This window comes from Xiphophorus hellerii, chromosome 14 (genome assembly GCF_003331165.1).
Source record: "Xiphophorus hellerii strain 12219 chromosome 14, Xiphophorus_hellerii-4.1, whole genome shotgun sequence".
In the NCBI taxonomy this organism is placed as follows: Eukaryota; Metazoa; Chordata; class Actinopteri; order Cyprinodontiformes; family Poeciliidae; genus Xiphophorus; species Xiphophorus hellerii.
This window is the reverse complement of record NC_045685.1, coordinates 7,939,305-7,951,061: the sequence shown is the minus strand read 5'-3', so window position 1 is coordinate 7,951,061 and position 11,757 is coordinate 7,939,305. Positions and strand designations below refer to the sequence as shown.

The following is an 11,757-nucleotide window of genomic DNA, read 5'->3' as shown; positions in this document are numbered from 1 at the left end:
CGGGTACGCATGCGTCCTTCGGCTGGTTGGCTGCGGCTCTGTTTGAGCCTGACAGCTGTGTGAAGCTAGCAAAAACAGCAACGTCTCCTGTCCAGAGCCACACAAAGTAAGACACATTTAATATTCTTTGTTGACCAGTTTACTATTGACGATTTACAGAAATGTTTTGTAGCATATTTTCCGAACGAAAGACGCAACGTTAACGTAAAAATATGGATTACACTCTAGGAGCTTGCATGCACCATAAAGGTTAAAGCTATCCGCCTTCAATCAAATATGCGTTCAAGTCTAGTATGTAAATATGGACACTGATGTGGTGCGTTAATAAAATAATATACTGTTTGATTAATTTACCAATCTGCTAACTAACTGCGAGCTACGTATAAAACCTAAATGGACTACAAATTATTCAAATGACGTTTTTCTACTTTCTAATCTAATTGTGAAGTGAAAGATTATTTTTGAACAATTTAAACAGTTTTGCTTTAAAAGATTAATCATGACGTTTATTTAGGTGATGAAATTAAATAGTAAATAAGAAACACAAACATAACACAACCAGTCCATAATCTGTTCAAAAAGGATAGAATGAAGCTAATCTTTGTTTTCTATTCTGTCTGCTTTCAACTGTATTTACAAATAGAAATATAAAGAAAGCAACCCCTTTACTCTTGTAACACTAAATAAAATGGTTGTTTACTCCATTAAAGTCTGCCACTTAAAACTGTTGATTGCACTGACTTTTATCAAGGGGTATTAGAGTCAACAAAATAAATGCATAATTTAAATTTAAATTGTAAAGAGGTCTGCATTCAAATGCACACTACCCATTACAAATAAAATAAAAAAAAATCTGAAAATGTTCCTTCCACTTCAGAATTTATTCACTTCCAAGCCAGTGGCATTATGTTTAAAACAATGATTAAAATAATTGATGCTTGTAGCTATACAGACAAAAAATGTGGAAAAAGTCAATAAGCCCTTTTTCATGCAAGAAACATTCTGAATCTAAAACGGAAAGTAAAAATGGACGAAACATTTACAAATAAAACGTAAAACAACAACAAAATAGGAATAGGATTATTTTTATTGAGCTCAACATTGAAACCTAAAGTGGGGATTAAAAACTGGATGCTTTCTTAAGTTTCTTGGACATTCAGCGTCGTTAGCGAGCGCTTTACTTTATCAGCGACAGACTGGACGTATTTTACCCCCAAATCGATTAAATTGCTTTTATTTTGAAGATCCCACCGGATGTTGACTTGCTGTTTGGCGCTCTCCAGCTTGATACCCGTCGGGTAGACAGACGCTGCCTTGGAAACGACATAAATCCAGTGCGTGGAGCTGGGTTTCGAGCGGGGACCTACATTTCCTCACTTCAAAGGCTTCCGCCCCTCTTCTGTCCTCCTCCACCTCTTCCTCCACCTCTTCCTCCATCCATCAGCCAGCATGGGGGATCTGAAATGAAGCGCGGCGCAGCGGACGAGGCACGGCGAGGAGCTTCGAAATAACCGACAGCGAGAGAGAGGAGGTGACGAGAGGTGCTGCAGCCAGGTAAATGTGAGCGGATTTCCAATCAGCTTCGCGTGCCACGGCCGTGGCGTGGAGCCGTGTCCATGCGGGGGCACGTAGCCGCGGCGGGGGGCGAGGGGGAGGGTGGGAGAAAGGAGGATGATGCATTTGTTTTTGTTATTGTTGCACGCAAAAAATAAAATAAAAATAAAAAGACAATACGTGCGTACTTACAGAGCTTCAAACGTGATCAAATAAATGCGCGCGGATTTATCTGGAAATATATATATGTATGTTTTAATGAATTAACGCAAGACAGGCGCTCCTTTTGCACCATTCACACCATTTTCTCCTCCCCTGTGTGGCGGCGGCGCGCTGGTCAGGTGTCTCTCTCTCTCTCTCTCTCTCTCTCTCTCTCTCTCTCTGTCTCTCTCCCTCTCTCTGCTTGCCTGCAACAAAATGTCACCAGTTGGGAGGATTTTTCTTGCAGGATTTGGCAGAAAACACGCTCCAGGCTTCCAAAGAGAGAGGCAGATAGAGGAAAGGAATGGAGTATAAAGAAGAGGAGGTGTGCGGAGGATTATGTCTGTGGATCTGCTCAAAAGTAGCTGCTGAAACAGAAGAGAATGGCACCGGATCTATGCTGTGTGTGGACAGAAGGTGTGATTTAAAATGGACGGCATAGAGATGTTGTTTTCAGTCTAAAAAAAACATTAGTATTATTATTACTATTATTATTATTATTATTATTATTATTATTATTATTATTATTGCCTTTTGATGTTACAGCTTTTGTTGCTTTAAACATGCCTTCATGTTTAAAGTCCTCCTCTGTCTAAGCAGTCTGTGATGTCTGGATGGTATTCGGTCATTTGAGGGATGTAACTTAAAAAAATCCTTAATTAGCCTTTAGCATATTAAATAGGTCAACAAAGGGACTGATGCTGATGGGCAGTAAAAGATGAGCTGCAGAGATTGTGGACCATTAATATTATTCTCCAGAGCAGTTTAGCATACGACGATGCATTAAGTTTTCATTCAATTACTTAATTTTATGCATGATTCATATAAACACTAAAAACCACAAGAACACAGACTTAAAGGGGCGGTATTGTGCATTTTCCAAATATGACTTAATTTAATGCCTTCAAATTGAGACTCTGCTTCTTTAAGAAGCTCCTGCTCTTTCTGAAACTCCGCCTTCAGGAAGTCATCCTCTATTAACCCTTTAATGTTTTTACCAGCGGTGCACTGAGGAGTCGCTCATATAATGAACTTAGCGGATGCGCAGTTCCACCAGGCTTTTGCTAATTGCTGCTGGCTAGTCTGAAGGAGCTGAATGAGGGCGTCTCAAGGGGGGTTGTTCTGTGAGGCGGAAGCTTGGAAGCTGCAGCTGCGAGGAGGACCTGCGTCTTGAAGGCGGAGCTAGGTCCACCCAGGCGTTTTGCACAGCTGAATTGTTGCCATGGGAGATTAAAGAATTTCTCAAACATGCATAAAAGATATATTGATAGTCATTATAGTTTGCTGTGGTTCGAAAACTTCAATTTGACTTTTACAAACATTTCCTGTCATTGCGAACAAGTAGCTGAATCCTTGCCCCATCAGACAGTAAAATTGTCACCCAGATATTTAGTTTGTTCATATTAGCAGATGGAAACTTGATTTTGATGATGAGAAACTGGATTTATTAATGTGGACTTTGATGCTGCTGCTCTAGTGGCCTATAGTTCATGACACTCTTAAGCGTTGGTGGATTGTTCCTGGTCACTTGAGGGCGATTGGTTCGATCTGAACCGACTATGTGTACGTGTGCAGTCATATTCATCCCCGGCAGGAAAATGAATGCTTCAATTGAAATAAAAGTCCAGGCTTTTACTTTAAACATGTCAGAATAAGAATGACCAGACCTGATACATATTTTATGGCGATTTGGAAACGGTCGTCCTCATCGTAACTGCTCTCCTTTCGGAGTCCACTTCAGGGGGTCCTTTCATGTCCGAACTCGGATTAGATAATAGGCTTTTTTTTAATGCTTGTTTGTGAAGCTGCTGTACAACAGAGTCGTATTCATGAGAGGCTGTGCTCACAGAAGCTTGTACTGATTTATTACATAAGCCAATGATGGAGGAAGAAGGGCCAAGAAGCCTCAACTCGCGCACACATGGTTACTTAACTTCAATGGGTGAAAATGAAATGTGGAGGGAGGCCTTCACTGGTTGAATAAAAGGACATTTTCTGGAATTTCGCAGCATTTTTGTATGCTGCATGTGAAAATTTTCTCGAGGAAATATTTGGTGGTTAGCATTTATCGGATCGTTTATCATTTATTGTGATAAATTTCTTATAAGATTGATTTATTGTTGTCACGATAAACTCCAATTAGTGATGTTTAAAACCTCCTAAAAGTGCCTGTACTGTTGGAATTATTAGTTTTACTATTCCACTATTTGTTCAATTAAGGTGTGACAGTAAGTATTAATAGATTAGAAAATATGACTAAATGCAGTCACTGTGTGCATTTTAGTGACACAAATCTCACTTTATGTGCCTGGTGTCCTAAAGAAGCGTATTGCAAATAGGAATGTTTTTCAAGAGCTTTATTTGTGTTTGTGGGACTATAATTCCTGCAACACTCAGTCACAGCCATGGAGTTTCTTAAAAAAATAAGAAATAGTTAACGTCACCTTTATCGTTATTGTAAAACTGCCACAAAATATCGTGATAACAGTTTAAGTTCATGTTGCCCACCGCTAGTTTAGAGTAAATATTATTCATGACAATACTGCTTTAAAGGGCAAATCCATCAATCACTCATTCATGGTTTGAAAAATCCTCCATCATGTTGTTGCATGTAAATCTGCTTTTTTTTGGCTTCACTGTCATGAAGAAAGGTTTGCTACTGACTTAAAGGTATTGTCAGGAGTCTCAAGTTGCTTTCCATGCTGATCAGATACACAGTAATAGTCGTGAAGAGTTTTATTAGCTTTACTTTATAGCAAAATAAAATTTCCACCATTGCAGGGCTTGTTCAACACTGTCAACAGTTGGTTTTCCGTCTGTGACTACAGTTACTCGAACTAAAACAACATTTTATCCTGTGAAAAATAGTTGTGTGCTGTGTGATTCATGAGTAGTGTCAAGAAAACTGGCATAAGGGTATGAGATCCTTCCAGGCACACGCAGAAAAAGATGCATAATGGCTTGGAAAGATAAAGTAATCCTGAAGTTTGATTAAAAGTTAATTAAGTTGAATAAGTCTGAATAACATGAATATAAGTAATCACTCAATAACTTTCTGCAAAGCATCTCTGATTAATGATCTGTAATGATTTAAATATGTAATGATTATGTTAATGATTAACAACAAGGAAAAGATGTGATTTATTGTCAATGAATATGAAGTTATAATCATCTGAAATCAATTTAACAACAAGTTGAATGTGTTTACTGAGTTTTAATAGATGAAGTGAGTTATAGAATATAGAAGAGACGAATGTGCAGTACAGCTCTGAGAACAGGAAATGTCGCAAGCAGTTCTGAACAGATGGCCAAGAAGCACAGGAAGAAAGGGGAAGTACGGGAAATTCCACTGTGGTCGGCAAGCAGGTTGGGAAATGTGGGGACTTTTTCATGAGACACAGCGGCCGCGAAGGAAGTCACGTAGGCCAAACCTTCCCATACACACACATGGTGAGGAGAGGCATAAAAAGGGGCTGAAAAGAGGAACCAGCCGTTCCCAGTCCGGCGGCGGAGAAGAAGAGACAACACCTGCAATAGCATGCAGGAGCAGATTGAAACACGGACCGCACTTCAGAACTACGGGGAAGCTCAGACTTCACACCGCGAAGGAAGGACTGGGTCCCGTTGCCCCATCTCTAGTTCTTTATTTGACAGACGGTCTCGTCTCAACTCAGCACTTTCAAACTCTGCAGCAGGACTTGGAGGAAGGACAAAGGTCCCACAAGGATGAAGAACTGGGTCTTGCAAAAAGGATTCAGACCCGTTCTGCTTTGTTTCCTTTCTAAGGAGGATTTTTCCACACGAGACAAAGACCTCAACCAAGGATGCAAGAAATTCCTGTTGCCAAAAGAGCCATCATCGTCTGGGTATGAGTTGAATCTGCTCATTGAAATTCCATTTCAGAACTTGCGACTTAATTCTTAGGGAAAGGAGACAGAGTAGTGGGATTGTACATGTAAATTTTATTACACTGTTTTTGATCTATATACGATTGATAATTGATTTGTATGTCGCATATCCCTGCTTAAGCTTGCTTAATAAATTTATACTACAAAATTCTAATGAGGTTGGTGGACATTGGAATTAATAGAGTCATTTAATCTTTGTCTAGTTCTTTTAATCAAGGTAAAACTAATGTACATGGTTCCAGTAAATAGGAGGCTTCATAATTTCCTTTGGTGAGAGTAAATAATGACCCTGGGACTTACCTCTAAGTCACTAAACATAATCTAGCCGGTTCCAAGTGCAAGTTATGATTTAGAAAGTGGGCTACCGTTAACAGAAGTGGTTATTGGAATTATGCAGCTGCGAGGGCTACTCAGCTGATTGTTTCTTAACTGTAAAGGGTCATAACTTCTGGATTGGAGGTAGTTAGAGCTAGACGAGTCACTTTCGCCACCAGTTTAAATAGATTATCTCTTATAGAGTACTTTTAGGGTAATACCCAGGACTCAGAGATTTTCCGGACCTGTTAGACGGAGAACTGGTCAGTAGGCAGCCCTGGGGAGTAGTGAGGAGTGGGCGGGGCTGACTATTGCAGGATAACCTACAGTAGATTAGCAAAGTATTAAAATGATAGGAAGTGGAAATATACAACTTATTCTGCAAATGCTCCAGCGTCTAAGGACAGAGTGCAGGTGCAGAGGAAAATGATGTTCCTTCACAACGACACGGGTGGAAATAGGTGTGGCTGTTATAACCAAAACGTAGTAGTTTGAGTCTATTTAACTTAAACTTTTGCACCACATTAGGGGAATTTACTCAGGGTTTTATAGTAATGTTATTAAACTTAAATAGTAATCAAATAGTCAATATAAAGTCCAACTGTACTATTTATGGGGTTGCTTCTCAGCCAGATGAGTTGGGTTACAATTTTATCTGAGGACATTGTTGGGAAATAAGAGGGATTTCAAAATGCCCTCCAACAGCAATACTTTCCAACAATCCAGGGGCAATTTGGTGAGGTTATCAGAATCATTTTTTACCGAAATGGTGGCTAGGAAGCTTAACCTCATGGAGAGCAGGTGGTCCGTTCTGCAAAAGCTGGAAAATAACAAACTGACAAATGACAAACTGTGATCAGCTGCTGCTTAGAACCAGAAGTGGATTTTCAGCTCATCAGAGGAAATTTTTTTAGTTATAGAGGAAATGGTCGGCAATGTAAATACAGTTAGTTCACAAACATTTAAAGAAAATAGAAATAGTTATTGCAAAAGCACAATTACTATTTTAGTTCTCAATTATTCTGATGATTAATCGGATAAAAACAATTTCCACATTCTGCAGATTTTTTATTTCATCACTTTAGCATTTTTATACAATATAAGAAATATAATAAAAATGCAACAAACAAGTCATTAAATTCTTTTTTTTAAATAAGAAAAAAACATTTTTCTTCCTAAAATGCAACTATACAGCATTCCTTTAGTGTACACTTGATTATTTATAGCAAAGGATAATACAGTGAAGGGCTAATCTGTTAATTATTTTTATAATGAACCTACTAATAATTGGATGGCGAAAGGTTTCGTAATAGGACTTTTTTTTGCAGAATTTGAATAGTTAATAGATTTTTAACTTAGGTCACGATTATTTCACTAATTAATTAATCATTGCCAATTGTGATTACTCACTTTAATTGTTAATTGTTTTCTCCCTAGATCATTCAGTTACTTTCCTCATGCTTTAAAAAAGATAAGTGAAAAATAGTCTGCTTCTTTCTTGCTTTTTAGTTTCTTGTAACAAATGAATAATTTAGTCAACAGTTTGTTTTTTTTGTTGAGGTTGGATTTTTAGTAAACATAACATCGTAGGTTTTGCCAGGATCTGGACACAGTTTTTTTTAAAGCATTTATCAAGAAACTTTTTTTTTCTCCTAAATCTGTGAGCTTCACTCTGCCTTCACCTGTCGCCCTGACCCAACATCCATCTGGTCCCTCTGGGGTCATTCACAGTGCAACAATCACTGAAGATACACGTTTGTGCGTGTGTGTGTGTGTGTGTGTGTGTGGGCTTTGACCCAGCCGCATAAGGACACTCATCGTCCTGCTCCTATCCCAGTCTGCCGCACTCGCCGTTTCTGGCTGCTCTCTGATGTCATGAAAAATTTGTAGTTTTCCGTCTGGCTTTTCTTCCGCCCCGACTGACGCAATCCGCCTTAGTCAGCGGTTTCCAGGCTCGTTCATTTACAGCACGGAGATCGATGCCTCTCTGCGTGGAAACGGCGGCCGTTGCTCGGGGGCAGCGTTTGGGTGTTCACGCTCGGGTGTCGCTGGTGGTTTTATTGGTGAAGCCAACGATCCTAAGCACTTTTCTGTGGCCGCCTGCCTCTGGGTTGGCTATGATAATATATCAAAGAAGAACGCAATAATGGCTGATCTGAGCACAACATAACATTGTTATTGATCCATCAGTTGAACTTGTATGTTGTTTTCCCCCACTGAGGTCAGAAGTCATGGTGAGCTTTCACAGTTCAGTGCTATAAAAAAAATCTGAGATACCTGCAGAAATGTATAAATTGTTAGAGTCTGATACTATTTATTTTTTATTTTTTCCATTTTTTTCTCCGAAGAGATTTTGCCGCGCTAGTGGCTGTTATCGTCGGGACCGGGAGTCGAACCCGCGACGTCGAGGACTAAGGCCTGTCTGATACTATTAACACTTATGAAAAGTCCCTTTTTTGTATGATAATAAGCCCGAAAGGTAGCAGCAGTAGGTTCTTTTCATTGAAGTGAATGCCCAGGATTCACGGGAGTTAGGGAGTTAGCTAAAATCTAACTGAAATACTTACTTGAGACGCTCCTCTAAAAATGCTCAGAGCTGCTTATCTTAGAAGTTCAAAGACCAAATATACCTTACTACAGTGGTGTGAAAAACAGTTTGCCCCTTCTCTGATGTTCTAAGTTTTGGCATGTTTGCAAAATATCAGTTAAGTTATGTTTTAACAGGGGGCCATGTAGGTTTGGATTTTTATTTTCTCCCTTAGTAATAAACACCTTAATTTAAAAACTGCATTTTGTATTTAATTGTGTTGTCTTCGACTAATATTTCAATTGGTTTAATATTTTGACACACTTTAGTTTGGCAAACATGCATAAAAAAAGCAATGAAATCAGGAACACTTCACACCATTACATGTATTAGTGCACACAGTGGAAACCGCCTTAGCACTAGCAAAAGCTAATACCTACATTGTTCATTCTCTCTGCTTTTGAGAGTTCAGCCAATCAGCGGCAAGGAAAGCAAATGGCGGCCCTACTTTGCTTTGTGCTTCTCACACTGGCTCTCTACAGTGTTAACCCCCGTAGTGCCAAGCGTTATTGCGCAGAATGTACATAGCAATGGCGAAGATTAGGCCTGTCGCAATAAACAATAAATTAATTAATCAATTAATCACACGATAAATGAAAGTTATCGACCTAATTTTAATTTATCGGCTGTATCGTTTCTTCCGGCCTTTTCCTCTTTCTATTGATGATGATGGATGAAAAAAGGCTCAACTCCGGTGCTCTCCACTGACCTGTCCCTTCCTCATTTCCTTATTGCCCAGTTCACACTATATGATTTTAGAATTATCAGCCGATCGTTGCCCATTTTCAAAACCTGAGACCACAAGCTAGCAGACAAAAAACCGAAAGTGTAACGGGTTCGATTGGGTTCGGCCTTGTAGTCTGTCCAGCCACACGGCAAGAGCAACACACCACACGAGAACCGATTTCTCTCACCGACATTCACATTTCAGACAGAAAATCTCGTAAAAGCCCACTATATGACACGTGAATTTAATGTAAACAAACACGGCTGATGACGTAGAAGCAATAGCGATAGTTTGTGAGCTTATTTTAAGCGATAAAAAATGTAACAAAAAGAAAAGGTGTTGCATGAAAAAGTGGAGGACGGGGCATTATTTGCTGCACTATGATGTGGAGGTGAGTTATTCTGTTTTTTTGTCTTTTTGTCAGGTAAAGTCCTGACTGAATGAATAACATTATAACCTATTTATGTCACGTTAACGATGAACAGCTGAAAAGTTACCAGGTTTATCAAATGCTTTATCAATTTTGCTCCAACTCCTCCCCTTGTCATTTCTGTGGATATTCTTTGCACAAAATGTTGAATAAACATTAATTGTTTCCACAAATCATCTCCGATGTCCGCTGGACTTTGGGTTGCGCCGTGTCAGCTGTTTGGGATTCCTCTCCGTGCTTTCTGATTGGCTACCTGTCACATTCAACAGGCTGCTTTGTCGCTCCCAGTCGGGGAAAACCACACGCTGGTGTGATAAACTGGTCAAGACAATCCAACATGTTGAATATACCTGATTTAGAGCGGCCGACTGGACCCAATCAGTCGTAACACACTACAGGATGATCGGTTATGATTATCGTAAGCGACAATCTCAGTTGGTTGTGTAGAGTGAACTGGGCTTAAGGTAGGAGAGAACTATTGCATCAGGTAGTTGAATATGCCCGTCTTCTCCATCTAAATCTAATGATTATTGAAGGGCAACATAATATACAGACTTCATAATCTGCACTCTTTTGGTAGAATGCAGTATTTATTTCCACTTTGATTTTATGTTGTTTAGTTTTTATTCAAGTGCATTTTTTGTTAATGGAGACTGAGAGTCAATTTTAGTTTTGTTTTTGGTTTTGTTTTGTTTACCAGTTCCAGCGTTAAGTGTTCTTTTGAAAATAAAGTGTATCTATTTTTGGCAGGATATCGCTTGGATTATTATGTCATTAACCTCACATCAGTTTAAAATGGTCTTCAAGCAATATTATCGTTTATCGCTCTTAATAATTTTTGAGACAATTAATCGCTCAGCAAAATTTGTCATTGTGACAGGCCTAGCGAAGATGAACGTCATCCAGCCAATTAGTTATAATTTTGCACTTACCCATGACAGATGCAAAAAAAGCTAGCTAACCAGCTAGCATATTAGCAACTTATCAGCAGTAGCCTCAACCTTAAAGTGTGTGCGACTCAAACTTTTGCCTGACAGGAATATCCAAGAAAAAAAAAAAGTCTGCATAGAATATATAATATTAAATGGTCCTGCCACAATAAAATTTAAGACCTGTTGTTATGTGTTTAAGGCTATATTACCTTTTTTTAAAGGAATTTAAGACATTTTAAGGCCTTAATTTTACATACATAAATGCAAGATATTTTAAGGGTGCGTGGACACCCTGTTTCTGAAACGTTGTAAAACTATCCACGGTGAGCCAAAGTGGCTTATTGGCGTTGTCTCTGCTAGGCCCATTAGTTGTAATTGTAAAGTGGCAGATAAAATAAGCCTCCATCTTTAACAAGTATCTGTGTCTTTTATGGGCACCTCCCTGTTTCTTCCCAGACCAGAGAAACTGGGACACTGGGATCGATGTGACCTGTCTTTCCTCAAGAGGGTTCCTCCTCTTCCTAGTATCCCTGCTTCAGTAGAACCCAGTTTGTTCCATACTGTGTGTGTGTGCGACAGTGTCAGGTCACATGGTTTTTGCCGGATGACTTGTTGCGATCTCGCTGAGGCCGGCACATTTAATTGTGGGAGACTGGGTCGCAGAGGGGCACGAGGGGAGTTTTTTTTCCCGCAACACACAACCGGGCAGAGGATGAATGCTTCCCGGTAACACAACACTCAAGCCCAGAGCTGACCTGTTTACTAACCGCATTAGCAGACAATAAAACGAGGGTACGATACGAGAAGGTAGGACTGATGTAAGGCACCTTTAGCTCTGTGTAAAACATGTTATTTTTAAATGTTTTGATCAATGGTCTGATGAACAAATAAAATGTAAAGGTAACGATGGAGGAGGTACACTCGCTTCTCCAAACAAGTGGCAATAAGTCAACTACGTGCTTTGAACTGCAGTTCTCATTCTATTATCCACACGCCATCTAGTGGCCTGGCATGATAACTACAGCTTCCTCAAGGTGTTTGACGGTGTCGTCTATACATGAAACGTTTCCAAACGGAGATCTTGTGTTAATGTAGCCTTTGAG

At 39.5% G+C, this 11,757-nt stretch overlaps 1 protein-coding gene across 4 annotated transcripts in view; it reads left to right on the top strand.

The window, feature by feature from the left end:
* Window positions 1-11,757, top strand: part of LOC116732859 (wiskott-Aldrich syndrome protein family member 3) — a 37,220-nt gene continuing 25,463 nt past the window's right edge. For 2 of the 4 annotated variants that reach the window (XM_032583414.1, XM_032583411.1), the window contains exons 1-2: window positions 1-106; window positions 1,284-1,554. The gene's annotated coding sequence lies outside the window, so the exon portion shown is untranslated. Of the gene's footprint in view, window positions 107-1,182; window positions 1,555-1,970; window positions 2,173-11,757 lie in introns of those variants that run through there. The other 2 variants (XM_032583412.1, XM_032583413.1) reach the window with 2 other exon arrangements.